The sequence below is a fragment of the Oncorhynchus masou genome, chromosome 6, assembly GCF_036934945.1.
Source record: "Oncorhynchus masou masou isolate Uvic2021 chromosome 6, UVic_Omas_1.1, whole genome shotgun sequence".
Lineage (NCBI taxonomy): Eukaryota > Metazoa > Chordata > Actinopteri > Salmoniformes > Salmonidae > Oncorhynchus > Oncorhynchus masou.
This window is the reverse complement of record NC_088217.1, coordinates 32,655,219-32,674,213: the sequence shown is the minus strand read 5'-3', so window position 1 is coordinate 32,674,213 and position 18,995 is coordinate 32,655,219. Positions and strand designations below refer to the sequence as shown.

Here is an 18,995-nt window from a genome sequence, read left to right as displayed (position 1 = left end):
ATACCTAGAACATGATGCAGCCAGCACTATACTTCAAATATGGAGAGTGGTACTCAGTAATTGTACTGGACTTGCCCCAAACACAGCACTTTGTATACAGGACAAAAAGTGAATTGCTTTGCCAAATGTTTTGCAGTATTACTTTAGTACCTTGTTGCAAACTTGATGCATGTTTTGAAATATTTTTCTGTACAGGATTCCTTATTTTTACTCTGTCAATTAGGTTAGTATTGTGCAGTAACTACAATGTTGTTGATCCATCCTTTTCTCCTATCACAGCCATTAAACTATGTAATTGTTTTAAAGTCACCATTGGCCTGAAATTCCTCTCCGGCAACTGAGTTAGGAAGGATGCTTGTATCTTTGTAGTGACTGGGTGTATTGATATATCACCCAAAGTGTAATTCATAATTTCACCATGCTCAAAGGGATATCCAATGTCTGCTCTTAACAACAACAAAAATCCATCTACCATTAGGTGCCCTTCTTTGCATTGGAAAACAACATCCATCTACCATTAGGTGCCCTTCTTTGCATTGGAAAACAACATCCATCTACCATTAGGTGCCCTTCTTTGCATTGGAAAACAACATCCATCTACATTAGGAAAACAATATCCATCTACCCCATTGTTAAACAATATCCATCTACCATTTCTTTTTCATTGGAAAACAATATCCATCTACCATTAGGTGCCCTTCTTTGCATTGGAAAACAACATCCATCTACCATTAGGTGCCCTTCTTTGCATTGGACGACCTACAGTATGTGATGAGGAGCCAGGGCAGGTTTGTCTTACTCGGGCTGCATTTTCAGTGGGAGAAAGTGGGCTTTTTGTAGTGCCTGGTTTAAGGTCTGCATTTGGTTGTGGATCACACTATGTCATCTGAGGAGGCAATAGAGGACATTTTCAATGTGTGTAGCTCCCTGTACAATGTCTTTAGGAAACCCATGGTGGCTACACAGTACAATGGAGGAAAACAGAAAATAGATTCCAGTCAGAGATGGACTGGCAACCTCACCATGGTGTCAGTCATTTTGAAATCAAGTGACAACATCACAGAGATGTTCAGTTAAATTGAATCTACTCACGCATATGGCGTTGATGTGACACTTGAGGCCACAGACTTATTGAAAGCAGTGACAGAGCCGAGTTTTAAGTTCATTGCTAATATGTGTGACAAGAATTTTTATCCCAATGTTCATAACTCAACAATCACTATAACTTTGACCAATTCCCAGACGTTTGTAAGACCCTGGTTAATGAAGAATTAGACAAAGCTCCCAGTCTGCAATAGAACCATCCTTTATTCAGAGAGTACTCTGAAAATCATACAATGCACATAGCCTTTTATACCACATGAACTCACACAGTAGAAACTCCACCTCTCTTTAGGTGGGCTGTACAAAGTTCACACTAGTTTATCACTTTTCTACCATGAACTCACATCAGTAGAAAAAAGTGAAATTGCAACCATAGCCAGCAAGAACAAATGGACCCCACTCAGTGTTCTTCAAAGATAAAACATGTGGGCATTGAAAAACTTTGTCAAAAGCTTTGGGAATGATGTTGGACTCATGAGTAAAACTGAAACATGGATAACCATTATGCTGTGCTGGGGGAAATGTCATCTACAGCAATGCCATGGATCCAAAGAAAATTCATTCTCCACCCTGAAGATGGGATTCTGTGAACACAAACTGACCATGTTACATCAGCTTTGTGTTATTTTATCCACCCTGAAGATGGGATTCTGTGAACACAAACTGACCATGTTACATCAGCTTTGTGTTATTTTATGGGTATAGGGACAATAACCAGTGAGGCCTCGTGCGTTGCTCCTATTGTCCTGGATGTCCACTTCGGTGGTACTGAAATTGGCATCCTTTCATCGTGCTGACTGGCAGTAGCCTTCTGTCCATGGTCCTGAATCATGGTTATGGTGTGTGCTGTTTTAATGAGCGTATCATGGGCTACCAGTCTCCATGGGGCTTCTCTTCATCATCGCTTGCTTTCTTGTGTGCAAAATAACAGTTGTTGTGTATATGGCTGCATTTCAGATAGGCCTACATGTTGTGTGTAACAGTAGTATAGAACTATTTAGTTTGCTTTTCTGAAACTCTCCCACAGAAAATATTGCGCGCCTGGAGAAGTGGCGGCATGGCTTATTGTAGGTTACGCTCATTGCGTAGTGTCACAAATTAGACAGAAATGTAGTCTATATAGTGCCAATTTGAGCTTGTATATCTTGGTGGGCAAACAAAAAAATTATGTTTTATGCATGCCAGGAAAGCCACAACACTAAACAATACATTCATTGCACTGTAACGGTGACAAACGGTGCCCACAAACTGTTAGGACCTGCCTAAAGCTGTACCAACAGCAGAGCTTTCTTTTCAGCAACATGGAGTGAATCCTAACCACCGCTACAACTGGCTTTCAGCGGTGCCTTGTCTGGCAGGGAAACAGTTGATACAGCCTCATTTACTGCCTTTTTAAAAACCACAGCTGATATGGCTGACTTGCTTAAACAAATGTGGTTTCTACTGACTCCTTGTGGATTTGTGTATGTGGATAAGAACCACATTCTCCTTCAATTATAACGAACGCCAAAATGAGTTTTGACCCACAAACATTATTAAATTCATGTCCCGAAATTCATGTTTATTCTTATATCATTACCACTTAGCTCTAAGTATAAGCCAGTGCAAACAAATGGGCCACAACAAGTTAGGCCTATTCGTTCAGCACTTTCAAAATGGACACAGACAGAAATTCAGATAAATGTTAGTTCCGATAAAATCAGCAAGATGTTGAGGCCTTAACTTGGCTATCCTTTAAGTCACCACACAGAGACGTGGTTAGCCTACCATTTGAAGTATTTTACTAGGCCTATGTGGTCTTAAAAGGAAGGAAAATACAATCATGAGGATACACTTTTATATACAACATACCGACGCACAGAAAACAGCCCTTGTAATATTAACTGGCCCAACAACATTATATAGTATCTCCTCCTCGTCAAGAAAAGCCCATGAGCAAATTATAATACACATAGAAAGCAAAACAATGAAATCATTCCAACATTGCCTAAATTGATGAATAAGATACTAATGAGATAGACCTATATAAGCAATAGAGATGCACAAACTATGGCATAAGGAAACGATGAGTGGATAAGAGGCAATCAGGAATTTCCATTAAGACGTTATTGTGTGAGCAATGATGGACGTAGTCAATATAACTATTTGTTCAGAACTTCTGAAAAGTACAGCGACAGAATTCAGAACATGGGTCGCTCTTACAGTATTCTCCCTGTACACCATGTCAGAACCATAGGATAAATAAAGGGGGCATACAGTGGGGCAAAAAGTATTTAGTCAGCCACCAATTGTGCAAGTTCTCCCACTTAAAAAGATGAGAGAGGCCTGTAATTTTCATCATAGGTACACTTCACCTATGACAGACAAAATGAGAAAAAAATCCAGAAAATCACATTGTAGGATTTTTAATGAATTTATTTGCAAATTATGGTGGAAAATAAGTATTTGGTCACCTACAAACAAGCAAGATCTCTGGCTCTCACAGACTTGTAACTTCTTCTTTAAGAGGCTCCTCTGTCCTCCACTCGTTACCTGTATTAATGGCACCTGTTTGAACTTGTTATCAGTATAAAAGACACCTGTCCACAACCTCAAACAGTCACACTCCAAACTCCGCTATGGCCAAGACCAAAGAGCTGTCAAAGGACACCAGAAACAAAATTGTAGACCATCACCAGGCTGGGAAGACTGAATCTGCAATAGGTAAGCAGCTTGGTTTGATGAAATCAACTGTGGGAGCAATTATTAGGAAATGGATGACATACAAGACCACTGATAATCTCCCTCGATCTGGGGCTCCATGCAAGATCTCACCCCGAGGGGTCAAAATGATCACAAGAACAGTGAGCAAAAATCCCAAAACCACACGGGTGGACCTAGTGAATGACCTGCAGAGAGCTGGGACCAAAGTAATAAAGCCTACCATCAGTAACACACTACGCCGCCAGGGACTGAAATCCTGCAGTGCCAGACGTGTCCCCCTGCTTAAGCCAGTACATGTCCAGGCCCGTCTGAAGTTTGCTAGAGAGCATTTGGATGATCCAGAAGAAGATTGGGAGAATGTCATGTGGTCAGATGAAACCAAAATATAACTTTTTGGTAAAAACTCAACTCGTTGTGTTTGGAGGACAAAGAATGCTGAGTTGCATACAAAGAACACCATACCTACTGTGAGGCATGGGGTGGAAACATCATGCTTTGGGGCTGTTTTTCTGCAAAGGGACCAGGACGACTGATCCGTGTAAAGGAAAGAATGAATGGGGCCATATATCGTGAGATTTTGAGTGGAAACCTCCTTCCATCAGCAAGGGCATTGAAGATGAAACGTGGCTGAGTCTTTCAGCATGACAATGATCCCAAACACACCGCCCGGGCAACGAAGGAGTGGATTCGTAAGAAGCATTTCAAGGTCCTGGAGTGGCCTAGCCAGTCTCCAGATCTCAACCCCATAGAAAATCTTTGGAGGGAGTTGAAAGTCCGTGTTGCCCAGCATCAATCCCAAAACATCACTGTTCTAGAGGAGATCTGCATGGAGCAATGGGCCAAAATACCAGCAACAGTGTGTGAAAACCTTGTGAAGACTTACAGAAAACATTTGACCTCTGTCATTACCAACAAAGGGTATATAACAAAGTATTGAGAAACTTTTGTTATTGACCAAATACTTATTTTCCACCAAAATTTGCAAATACATTCATTAAAAATCCTACAATGTGATTTTCTGGATTTTTTTCTCTCATTTTGTCTGTCATAGTTGACGTGTACCTATGAAGAAAATTACAGGCCTCACTCATCTTTTCTGTATAAGCAGACGATGAACGCTTACAATAGTCGATGATGACATTTTCTTTAAACAAGCTATAGGCTACCTGTGCACTACCAAGTCAGAAGAGTAGGTTAAGTTCTGAGGGGGAAAGGGACAAAATTATTAGGGTGAAGCACATGGGCTACTAACAGATTACTACACAACATGCACAAAGTATTACTTTCTTAGCTACAGTATACATATCTCCCTGGCATATTACGGTGCATTCAGAAATTATTCAGACCTCTTGACTTTTCCACATTTTGTTACGTTATAGCATTATTCTAAAATTGATTCAATTGTTGTTATCAATCTACACACAATACCCATAATGAAGAAGCAAAAAAAGCTTTTTAGAAATATTTGCAAATGTATAAAAACTTAAAAGCGGAAATATCACAAGTAATCAGACCCTTTACTCAGTACTTTATTGAAGCGCCTTTGGCAGTGGTTACAGCCTCGTGGCTTCTTGGGTATGACGCCACAATCTTGGCACACCTGTATTTGGGGAGTTTCTTCCATTCTTCTCTGCAGATCCTCTCAAGCTCTGTCAGGTTGGATGGGAAGCGTCGCTGCACAGCTATTTTCAGGTTTTCTCCAGAGACATCTGATGGGGTTCAAGTCTGGGCTCTGGATGGGAGACTCAAGGACATTCAGAGACTTGTCCCAGAGCCACCCCTGCTTTGTCTTGGCTGTGTGCTTAGTGTCATTGTCCTGTTGGAAGGTGAACCTTTGCCCCAGTCTGAATGCTCTGGAACAGGTTTTCATCAAGGATTGCTCTGTACTTTGATCCATTCATCTTTCCATTGATCCTGACTAGTCTCCCAATCCATGCCACTGAAAAACATCCCCACATCATGATGCTTCCACCACATTGCTTCAATATCAGGATGGTGCCAGATTTCATCCAGACATGACGGTTAGCATTCAAATCAAATCAAACTTTATTTGTCACATGCACTGAATACAAGTGTAGACTTACAAGCCCTTAACCAACAGTGAAGTTCAAGAAAGGCCAAAATAATTCAATCTTGGTTTCATCAGACCAGAGAATCTTATTTCTCATGGTCTGTGAGTCTTTAGGTTCCTTTTGACAAACTCCAAAGGGGCTATCATGTGCCTTTTACTGAGGAGTGGCTTCCATCTTGCCACTCTGCCATAAAGGCCTGATTGGTGGAGTACTGCAGAGATGGTTGTCCTTCTGGAACTCTGGATCTATGTTCTATGGAAACCAGTTTTTTCGCAGAAAAATCTGATCATTTATGAACAATCTTGGCCATGTTTGTTATAATTAAGGAGAAGTCTAGGTTTCTTCCTAGGTTTTGGCCTTTTTAATTCTGCTTCAACACCTGCAATAACACTTTGAGATATCATATTTTATTATTTGATTTGTACTGGGATTCTGGGAATGGATTTGATGAATATTTATAATGGCTGACTCCAACATGGCAAAAAATCACCAGATGTTTTGGAATCTATCTTTAATTCTGTGAATAAACATTGAGTATTTCTGGGATTTGATGTGGCTCTCTGCAAAATCACCGGATGTTTTGGAATCAAAACATTACTGCACGTAACGCGCCAATGTAAACTGAGATTGTTGGATATAAATATGCACATTATCGAACAAAACATACATGTATTATGTAACATGATGTCCCATGAGTGTCATCTGATGAAGATCATCAAAGGTTAGTGATTAACTTTATCCATATTTCTGCTTTTTGTGACTCCTATCTTTGGCAGGAAAAACGTTTTTATCCCTTGCTTGCTAGCTAGCCAACTACGGCTAATTTACAGTCACGTCAAACAGTGCAGACAGAATAATAAGAGTAGATGCATTTGTTTAAGCTGTTTTCTAGTGACATTTATTTGGACACATCCATAACAATGAGCTAATGAGGTATGATTTTGCCTGGCATAGAAAATGTGCTCTCTCATCAGGACACTGTTGGTCAGAGGAGCTAGCCAACAACACAGCTCACACAACTTCAAACTGAAGCTGGAAAGTCTGCAAACTAACTGCACTTCTTTTCATTTGACCTTTTTTCAATTGACATTTCTTTGTATATATCCATAAAAATGATGCCAGCTGATTCATTATTTCGACTGGCTGAGAAACGCTGCCTGCCTCTCTCTCGCCTGGGATGATGAGACAATGGAATGCTCAGTCAAATGGAACAGAGTAAATAGGCATTTAAACGTCATAGATTTAGCTGGTGGTAATTTGTGGAATAAACCCCCGCTGGAATGCGCTTTCAACCAATCAGCATTCAGGATTAGACGCACCGGTCGTATAAAAAGCAGTCGAGCATTTGAAGGAGACGTAATTACGTTAATTCAAAAGAAGGGCTTTATCAACTCCTAAGAATATTGGGGTGTTTGTATTCTGACTTTTTTTTAAACTGTGAGGAATTAATAAAATAAGTAATATAAACACAAGATCAGTAGCCTAGAGGTTTTAATAAAACATCCCCTCTTCGCTCTCCTTTCCCCTCAGCCTTTCACTGGCTGTTGCAAACCGTTGCGCATCCTCCTCCTAATCACGCACCACCTCCCCCTCCTCACTCCTCTCCCTCAAACCCCCAGCAGCAGGTCTCTTGCGTCGCTTGTTGAGCAGTGGGTTATTGGACGTGTCTAGATCTTTGATCTTCACCTGGTCATAGTCCACACGCATGGTGGACAGAGCACTGGTCATCTCCTCCTGGATGAAGACAGTACAGATACAGTGCCTTAAGAAAGTAATCATATCCTTTGACTTATTCCACATTTTGTTGTGTTACAGCCTGAATCTAAAAATGCTCACCCATCTATACACAGTACCCCATAATGACAGTGAAAAGAAAACAACATGCTTTTAGAAATTTGTGCAAACTTCGTGAAAAAGAAATACAGAAATATCTCATTTACATACAGTAACAGTAAAAAGTTTAGACACATTACTTTTTTTCCCTTCATTTTTACTATTTTCTACATTGTAAAATAATAGTGAAAACATCATAACTATGAAATAACACATATGGAATCATGTAGTAACCAAAAAAGTATTAAACAAAACAAAATATATTTTATATTTGAGATTCTTCGAAGCTTCCACCCTTCCACCCTGCCTTCATGACAGCTTTGCACACTCTTGTCATTCTCTCAACCAGCTTCATGAGGTAGTCACCTGGAATGCATTTCAATTAACAGGTGTGCCTTGTTAAAAGTTCATTTGTGAAATTTCTTTCCTTCTTAATGCGTTTGAGCCAATCAGTTGTGCTGTGACAAGGTAGGGTTGGTAAACAGAAGATAGACCTATTTGGTAAAAGACCAAGTCCACATTATGTCAAGAACAGCTCAAATAAGCCAAGAGAAATTACAGTCCATCATTACTTTAAGACCTAAAGGTCAGTCAATCTGGAAAATTACCAGCCTCAGAAAATGCAGCTGAAATAAATGCTTCCGAATTCAAGTAACAGACAAATCTCAACAACTGTTCAGAGGAGACTGAGTGAATCAGGCCTTCATGGTTGAATTGCTGAAAAGAAACCACTACTAAAGGACACCAATAATAAGAAGCGACTTGCTTGGGCCATTAAACACGAGCAACGGACAGTAGACCGGTAGAAATCTGACCTTTGGTATGATGAATCCAAATTTGAGATTTTTGGTTCCAATTGCTGTGAACTTTTGTGTCCAAACGTTTGACTGGTACTGTAAGTATTCACACCCCTGAGTCAAAATTTTGTAGAAGCACATTTACCAGGGATTACAGCTTTAAAGGGACATTTCTAAATGAAAAGGGTAGAGGAAAATAAGTAGGCAATTAGTAGACAATTTCCTTTTAAGTCGTCTTGGCTATGTCTATCAGTTTAACACATCTGGATTTGGGGATTTTCTCCCATTCTTCCTTGCAGATTTTCTCACGCTCTGTTAAGTTAGATAGAAAGCGGCAAACAGCAATATTCAAGTCTTTCTACAGATTTTCAATGGGATTCAAGTCTGGGCTTTGGCTGGGCCATTTAAGGACTTTCACATTCTTGTTCTGATGCCAATGTTGCTTTGGCTGTATGTTTGGGGTCATTGTCCTGTTGGAACATAAATATTTGACCCAGTCTAAGATCATTTGAATTATGAAGCAGGTTCTCATCAAGGATTTGCCTGTGCCTCCCAGGTGGTGCACTGGTTAAAGGTGCTGTACTGCAGCACCAGCTGTGCCATCAGAGACTCTGGGTTCGCGCCCAGGCTCTGTCGTAACCGGCTGTGACCGGGAGGTCTGTGGGGCGATGCACAATTGGCCTAGTGTCGTCTGGGTTAGGGAGGGCTTGGCTGGTAGGGATGTCCTTGTCTCATTGTGCACCAGTGACTCCTGTGGTGGGATGGGTGCATTGTGCACTAACCAAGGTTGCCAGGTACACGGTGTTTCCTCCAGCACATTGGTGCAGCTGGTTTCTGGGTTGGATGTGTGCTGTGTTAAGAAGCAGTGTGGCTTGGTTGGGTTCTGTATTGGAGGACTCATGACTTTCAACCTTTGTCTCTCCCAAGCCCGTACAGGAGTTGAAGTGATGAGACAAGATAGTAGCTACTACAACAATTGGATACCATGGAAAAAAAGGATTTGCTGTACTTGGCTCCATTCATTGTTCCCTCTATCCTTACTCTCAGTCCCTGCCACTGAAAAGCATCCTCACAGCATGATGCTGTCACCACCATGCCCTAGGCCTGCTTGCATGTTCCCTTTTCTCAGGAGTTGCTTCCATCTGGCTACTCTCCCACAAATCACAGATTAGTTCAGTGCTCCAGAGACTGATGTCCTTCTGGCAGGTTCTCCCATCTCAGTCAAGGGCTTCTGTAGTTCTGTGAGAGTGGTCATTGGGTTCTTGATCAATTCCTTTACCAAGGTCCTTCTTGCCTGGTTACTCCGTTTGGTCGTACAGCTAGCTCTAAGCAGAGTCTGGGAAGTTCCATACTTTTTCAATTTGCCAATGGTGGAGACCAGAAACATTCAACACTAGAAATGTTTTATAGCCTTCCCCAGATATATTCCTCATCACAATCTCTGAGATCTACGGACAGTTCCACGGACTTCAAGATATCGTTTCTACTCTGACATGTAGCGTCAACTGCGGGACCTTATATAGATAGGTGGGTTTCTTTCTAAACCATGTCCAAACAATTGAATTAGCCACAGGTGGACTCCAATCAAGTTGTAGAGACATCTCAAGGGTGATCAAAGGAAATTGGATGCACCAGAGCTCAATTTGGAGGGTCATAGAAAAGATGTGTGAATACTTACAGTGGGGCAAAAAAGTATTTAGTCAGCCACCAATTGTGCAAGTTCTCCCACTTAAAAAGATGAGAGGCCTGTAATTTTCATCATAGGTACAATTACAGGCCTCATCTTTTTAAGTGGGAGAACTTGCACAATTGGTGGCTGACTAAATACTTTTTGCCCCACTGTATGTCAATTAAGATATTTCTGTAATTCATTTTCAATATATTTGGCACATTTTCCTAAAAACATGTTTTCACTTTGTCATTATGTGGTATTGTGTGTAGATGGGTGAGAAATTTTTTTTATTTAATCCAGTTTGAATTCAGGCAGCAACACAACAACATTAATTACATTTGGAATAAGTCAAGGGTATGATAATGTTCTACAGGCACTGTAGACAGTTGCAATATGGGTCTTACAAATCTACTGTTTAACACCATCCAGTGGCTTCTTAATGTTAGTGTTAGATTAAACTGGGTCATTGATATGCAGTGTTTTTTCATACCACAGAGTGTCAGTGTTTGACAGCTCTCTAGACTCACCTTGACATCGTCCCACAGTTCTCTGTCCTCTGTCAGAACACGGGATGTGTGCAGAGGAGTAGGAGGAACCACCATCGACTGCTTTAATGTCAACACGTACGCACGTACACACACACACACATACACATACACACACACACACACACACACAGTGTGAATGAGTCTCATATTATCAACCGCACTCAGACAGTGTTCTCAGACATGCAGTAAGCAGCACCCTCACATTGATCCAGGGGTGGTTCATGAACTGCCCGATGGTCATCCTCTCGTTTAGGTCTGTCTTCAGCAGCTGGTTGATCAGCTGTTTGGCTACAGAGGGTATGGTCATAGATCAACAAGCATAACAAATAAAACATGAACATCAGGTAAACTAGACAAGATGTCTGTCAAAGGACTTACAAATCACAACCGTAGACGAATCCGTCCAAAATATTTTGTAATTAGCAGAACATAGTTTGTATTGCAGTGAAGCCTCCACCTCTAGTATAGACCATCCCAACCCACAGTATTCAATTGCCTCTTGTCTGACCTTCCTCCGACACTTCGGCCCACTCAGGGTTAGGGAAGTTGTACTGGCCCATCCTGATCCTCTGCTTCATCCCTGGAGAGATGGCCTGGCCCGTGTTAGAGTAGAATGGAGGGAATCCACACAGTCTGGGGATACAGCACACACTTTACTCATTCAACAGTCATTCAACAGTCATTCAACAGTCACTCAACAGTCCTTTAACAGTCATTTAATGGTCATTAAACGGTCCTTTAATGGTCCTTTAACAGTCCTTTAACAGTTCTTTAACACTCATTCAACAGCAATTCAACAGTAATTTAACCGTCCTTTAACAGTCATTTAGCAGTCTTTTAACAGTCATTTAACAGTCCTTTAACAGTCATTTAGCAGTCTTTTAAAAGTCATTTAACAGTCATTTAACAATCATTTAAAAATTCATACTAAATACAAGGAGAGCGAGAAGGAGAGGTAGAAAGCAAGTAGTGGACCATGAGGAACCGAGTGTTGAAAGAGAGGGAGAGGAGTACCAGGCAGTGAGAGGAGTACCAGGCAGTGCAAAGAAGAGAGAGTAGGAATGAGGCCCAGGAGGGAACAGTAGGGAGAGTGAGAGGAGTACCAGGCACTGCAGAGAAGGGAGAGTACGAATGAGGCCCAGGAGGGAACAGTAGGGAGAGTGAGAGGAGTACCAGGCAGTGCAGAGAAGGGAGAGTAGGAATGATGCCCAGGAGGGAACAGTAGGGAGAGTGAGAGGAGTACCAGGCACTGCAGAGAAGGGAGAGTAGGAATGAGGCCCAGGAGGGAACAGTAGGGAGAGTGAGAGGAGTACCAGGCAGTGCAGAGAATGGAGAGTAGGAATGATGCCCAGGAGGGAACAGTAGGGAGAGTGAGAGGAGTACCAGGCACTGCAGAGAAGGGAGAGTAGGAATGAGGCCCAGGAGGTAACAGTAGGGAGAGTGAGAGGAGTACCAGGCAGTGCAGAGAAGGGAGAGTAGGAATGATGCCCAGGAGGGAACAGTAGGGAGAGTGAGAGGAGTACCAGGCAGTGCAGAGAAGGGAGAGTAGGAATGATGCCCAGGAGGGAACAGTAGGGAGAGTGAGAGGAGTACCAGGCAGTGAGAGGAGTACCAGGCACTGCAGAGAAGGGAGAGTAGGAATGATGCCCAGGAGGGAACAGTAGGGAGAGTGAGAGGAGTACCAGGCAGTGCAGAGAAGGGAGAGTAGGAATGATGCCCAGGAGGGAACAGTAGGGAGAGTGAGAGGAGTACCAGGCAGTGAGAGGAGTACCAGGCAGTGAGAGGAGTACCAGGCAGTGCAGAGAAGGGAGAGTCCTGTGTGACTCAGTCGGTAGAGCATGGCGCTTGCAACGCCAAGCGTCGTGGGTTCGATTCCCGCTGGGGCCACCCATATGTAAAAGTAGTGGCCACAGCCGACTTGTAAGTCGCTTTGGACAAAAGCGTCCGCTAAATGGGATATATTTATTTATTATTATTAGTAGGAATGAGGCCCAGGAGGGAACAGTAGGGAGAGTGAGAGGAGTACCAGGCAGTGCAGAGAAGGGAGAGTAGGAATGATGCCCAGGAGGGAACAGTAGGGAGAGTGAGAGGAGTACCAGGCAGTGAGAGGAGTACCAGGCACTGCAGAGAAGGGAGAGTAAGAATGATGCCCAGGAGGGAACAGTAGGGAGAGTGAGAGGAGTACCAGGCACTGCAGAGAAGGGAGAGTAGGAATGATGCCCAGGAGGGAACAGTAGGGAGAGTGAGAGGAGTACCAGGCAGTGCAGAGAAGGGAGAGTAGGAATGATGCCCAGGAGGGAACAGTAGGGAGAGTGAGAGGAGTACCAGGCAGTGCAGAGAAGGGAGAGTAGGAATGAGGCCCAGGAGGGAACAGTAGGGAGAGTGAGAGGAGTACCAGGCAGTGCAGAGAAGGGAGAGTAGGAATGAGGCCCAGGAGGGAACAGTAGGGAGAGTGAGAGGAGTACCAGGCAGTGCAGAGAAGGGAGAGTAGGAATGAGGCCCAGGAGGGAACAGTAGGGAGAGTGAGAGTGAATAAGAAGCCTGTGACTTGATTCTCACACACCTACTGTCACACTTATAGCACAAAGACACACTAGGTACTCACAGGATGTACATGATCACGCCCAGAGACCACGTCACATGACTTGTCATACTTCTCTGGACCGAGCACCTCGGGGGCTGATGGACAGACAGACAGACAGACACAAATAGAGACCAAGAGACAACTAGTCAGGCAGACAGACAGGCAGAGACAGGGGCAATATGTGGGGAAAAGTCAACCATAAAATGTTATAGCCTACACCATTCACATCTGGATTGTATACTACACTACTACTGATGTAACAGACCCAACCACTCACCAACATAGTAAGGGGTGTAACAGGGTGTCTGGAGGGAGTTGTGGAGGGTGGTCTCCTTGGCAAAGCCAAAGTCAGGCAGTTTCAGAACACCTTTGCTCTCCTTGGTGGTGTAGAGCAGATTTTCAGGCTGTTGTGTGGAGGGAGGTGTAAAAAAGACGAAAGCACTAAGTACATCATCACTAAAACCACCAGTGGTAAAGACACCTGTCAGTGAGTGTCTGTGAGTGATGTGTGTCTAGAAGTATAGTCCCACCTTGACATCTCTGTGAGCTATGTCCATGTGGTGGAGGTACTCGATGGCCGTACCTATGTCCCTCATGATCTCTGAAGCCTCTGATTAAAAGCCATGACATAAACCTGATTAACATAGAGCATATGGGTCACCGTAAATCACAGAGCACTGTAAATGACACAACACAGTTCCCTGTCATAACTCACCTCTCTCTGTGAAAGCCTGGTCCCCTTTGGCCTGAATGCGACTGAACAGCTCCCCTCCCTCCATACTGAGACAGGAAGTAAAACAAGAGACACAGATCAGATCTTCTTAAAATTAACAAGACAACAAAGCTATTCTCCTAAACAAGGAAAGCATTGTCCCTTAGTAATTACTAGGCAATTACTGAGCCCAATCTACAGAGCCCAAAGACAATGACCAAGGATAGCGGGAACATCATTTGATGTTTGTGTAGCTTTTCATTAGGCCCAGGAGTTATTTTCTGACCACATGACCTGACCAGGAAACACTCCTGGCCCTAGTCATTAGTAATGTTTTTAAAGTCTAGACTGGCATGCTTGATAAGCTAAGAGAGAATACATACATCATAGACAGATGCATTCTGGTTTATGTGGTCTGTGTGTTCTTTACCACTCCATGACGATAACCAGGCATTTTTTCCCCTGGTACATGTTGTCATACAGGCTGAGGATGCGAACAATGTATGGACCCCCCGACACTCTCCAATGAAGCTCCATCTCCCGCCGCGCCTTAGGACTATCATGCAGAATCTGCAACCACAGAGGAGGTGGGGATAGAAACACAGAGAAAGAAGGGAGATAATACTGTGCAGGTTTCAGAAACATACAGTATTTACTATGACAAGGTATGATGATGGGTGCAGCTTGTATCTGTATTGGAACGTGAATGTGTATCTATGCAACATGTATGTGCTGTGAGTGTGTTTTTGTGTGCATGCGTACATGTTGTCTATAGCCACTTGGAGGAATTGATCAAGAGCATAATAATAGCTTCAATCAGGTTAAAAGCCCTGTGACCAATCTTAGTCCCACCGCGCTCTCTCTCTCTCTCTCTCTCTCTCTCTCTCTCTCTCTCTCTCTCTCCTCTTTCTCTCACTCTTTCACTCTTGCTCTTTCTCACTCTAACACACACACACATACACAGTCTCTCCATACTCTCATATCAGTCATTCCATCATCTGAAATACAAACCTGGACCATTCATTCATATTACAGTTTTTGTTCAGTCAATTTGGCACATATTTCAGATGTAAGTGGTATATTTTCTAAACTCCAAGTACAAAACTCTTAACTGAAAACAATTGTATTTCATGTTCAGAACCTTTGATTTTGCATTCATTGGGGTTTCACACATCTTTCATCCCTGAGTCATTCATGCAAGTTTTCCATAAAATACATTTAGTTTAGTCACCAATACATCAGATATTGATAGACTCCCCATTTAGTCATTTTAACTACCATTTAATCCAATAGTAAAAAAAGTTATATATACATTTCAAAACGGTTCTTTTTGAAGTGCTGAATAGAAAGAATGTCATACAGCATTTGATAATTCTGTAACCTGACAAGCACAATTATTTTTATAATGTGTATCCAATTACAGTTTGTGGGCATTTTGAGAAGTATGTCATTCTTACAGTTTCATTATCCCTATAGAGTACAAATGTAGGACAAATCATAAGAAACTGGGGTATTTTAAAGCAGTTGGCTATTAAAAAAAGGAGCACGGCGTTGTATGCCATTCCTGCCCCATGCAACATTGAAAAATCACCTTTTCTACGTGACTTGTACACTGATACAGTATCGCCTCTCCTGTCTCTCTGCTTGAAATCTATCGGCTTACAGTGGATAACAGAAATTCAGATAATGAGTGGAATATATTGTTTTATATTATTATTTAATTTGTTATTTAACCTTTATTTCACTGCATTGTACACTACGCTACAGTATAATTCCAAATGGTGGCAAATACCGAGCCGGATTAAGAAATCATAGGTCCCAGGTATTTGTTGTACTCAGTCAACTGAAAATGTGCTTGGAATTTCGAAACATGAGCCATTTGATGATCTGTTTAGATTTTTGTTTAGATTCTGTTTAGATTTTTGTGCTTAGAGTTTTTAATATGTACCACATACTTAAAATTGCACCAAAGTGATTGAAAAAAAATGTAATTTGCTTTGCAGGAGGATTCCCTGCAGAACATTTAGAATGAATGCTGTATTTTATAAGTGCATTCAAAATGTACCAGCAATAACACACTTGCAAAGGGATTAGATGTGAGGTTGGGAGGGATCCCATATCCCCAGACACCACAGTCAGAGAAACTAGCCTCTCCTCTGTTTATGACAGGAACTAGTGCATTGTGGGACAGGAAGGAGAGGGCAGGTTGAGATTAAACTGTTTATAGAGGAGGAACCTAATACTCAGCCTAAACATTGTTCATAACACAAACACTGACAGAACAGAACATAAGCATAAGCATGTATTCACATGTGCCAGTATAACTGATCCTCCTCCTAATCACATTTCATCCACCTATCTTTGGTGTACCTGGAAAAAAAGAATGTGGAACTATTTTGGAGATTGAGAATGTTCCAATGAAAGCGGGCTCATGGGGTTTCAGTTCTTGTTTTTTAAGAATATTTCTGGTCGCTCTCTCTCTCTCACACACACACATGCTAACTAACTGACTTTGCAGGTTTTACACAACTAGTTGACGTAGAAATGTTTCCAAATTGCTCACTATTTCAGTGGTTGACCTTCAAAGGACGGAAGTAAACACTCAACATTTAATCAGACCACAGAGCCCCGTGTCCAGAAGGATAGATAGAGCGTAGAGTGCATGCCAAGGCAGAACTTAACGACAGGGATGGACAGTTTTGGTCGCATTATATGCAAGCTTTTGCTCCAGCCCAGCACAAACACACCAGGTTAAACTAATAGTAAAGTAAACTGAAGGCCTTCATGAGTTGAATCAGGTATATCAGAACATGGCTGAAACAAAAGTCTGCACACTGGGGTCCCTGTTGCACATCCCTAATTCAGGACCTCACCAGAGTAAATCCTCCTAGATGGAACATAGAATCAGTCCAGACAGAGCATGGCATTGTCCATACAAAATTACATTGACCACAGGCACTAACACAAAACCCTCTGCATAAGACCCGGTCCCAGACAGTACATCCCTGTCTCTCCCCAGATCTGTATGTGCAGGAGTAATCTAGTTAGCTTAAAGGGCAGCACTGTTGCCGCCTGTGGCTCCTCTCCAAACCGGCTCACAGAGAGACAGTTAAATCTGCCCTGATCTATTGGTGATATCAGTGCTTACGTGGACCTATTTAAAAGAGAAACAGGCAACTTCGTCTTGTTTGTTGGTACAGTAAATATATCAGAGGAAGTAGAGGAGACTCAGGTGACAGTAACTTCCCTGCATGAATGTCAACTTCTGCACATCAGACACTCTATACTGCAAGCATGTGCACTGATGCCCACGTATGTACTGTAAATTATTGGGGATGTGACTGGCAATCATATGTTTTTAGCATTATATCCAAGGTGGGCGTATGTCCTTCATACAACTCCAACGCAAATCAGACAAAGGACTTGATTCCATTGGTACTAGCCAAACCAATAAGAAAGATGCAAGAGACTGAGGAGGAGACTGTCTGAGATGAAAGAATAGTGAATAATTGATTACTATTCTCCCCATTATCATCACCACTGAACATTATCATGTGTCCTGTCATTTACATCAGTGGGTAAGGAAAGAAAGCAAGCAAGACCTAAAATACATGGTTCCACTTGCGGCTGATGACTGATGGTCTCTCTCTTTCTCTCTCTCTCTCACACACACACACACACACACACACACACACACACACACACACACACACACACACACACACACACACACACACACACACACACACACACACACACACACACACACACACACACCTTGAGCGCACATTTATCCCCTGTATTCTTGCAGTAGCATTCCAGCACTTTCCCATTGATACCCAGTCCTAGTACTTGAGTTGTTATTTTGTAGTCCTCTGTGACTGCGTTGCGTTTGAAGTCCAGTTGGCAATGAGCGGGCAGTTGGAAGAGTGTGGGACCGCTTAGGGTGTCATTGCCTGGGATGTATGGTCCGCTGCCATCAGTCATCCCCTGAAGCTGAGGGTCGGATTGGTTCACCGACTGCTTCTCCTTCCCATTACCATTATGTTGCATGATGCGTCTCTTGCCGTGCTCTCCAGGGGAACAGAGAGAGAGTGCAAGAAGAGACAGTGGTGTCCTGGGGATATATCACCTTCCCTGTCCAGTATCAGGCTGCAGGGTCACTGAACCCCCCCCCCCCTCTCTCTCTGAGACTCAGTTATATATTTTTCAGAGGCCTTGGTCGATTTTACTTTAGATTATGGCGCAAAAAGAGGCTAACTAATCCCCAATTGTTTTATTTCTTTCGAGGAATAGCTACTCTATAATAATATTGGCACATCGACAGAATAATACTTTTCAGATTGTATATCTAGAATAGTTCAATTAAGCATTTTGAACGTCACTATGAAGGACATTCTAATTTATGGTATAGTTTACAATTGATTATGTAAAATATGATGTTGTATCTAAAAAAAATGGAACACAGGTCATTTTACCCCAGCAAATAAATTTGTACCGCATGTCCAGTTTGGTTGATCAAAATGCCAAGAACATTTCCTGCAAAACAATAAGGCCAAATAAAACCAGGATAACAGTCCTTATTCTCTCCGTTATTCTCCTCTTCTGTACCCTCGTCTGGGTCTACACCAAAGTCCCCTACGTCAGCGCAGCACAGCTCATTCACACTGCGTTTATTTTAAAGGAGCCGCTACGCGTAAAGAAGGCACTGCCAGTTTATAGCAGAGAGGAAGAGGCGAAGCGAAAGTTCACTCTCGCCAAAATTTGTCCAAAATAAACCCAACGCGTTACAATGAGCTTATTTTCGATGTAAACTTGTCACCTGTCTTCCCGCCTTTGGGACAACTACTCCCATTGTTAGGGCGGATACATTAGTATCTCGTCATTATATACAGATCTGTTCATAGGAACTCGTCAGGCATTACGAACCAATCACTAACATCCAATTCTTATCCTTACACTTGAAACAA

General features: G+C 42.4%; 1 pseudogene; it reads right to left on the bottom strand.

Moving 5' to 3' along the window:
• Nucleotides 1–7,448: 7,448 nt before the first annotated feature.
• Nucleotides 7,449–18,632, bottom strand: LOC135541561 (MAP kinase-activated protein kinase 2-like; annotated as a pseudogene).
• Between the last annotated feature and the right edge of the window lie 363 nt (nucleotides 18,633–18,995).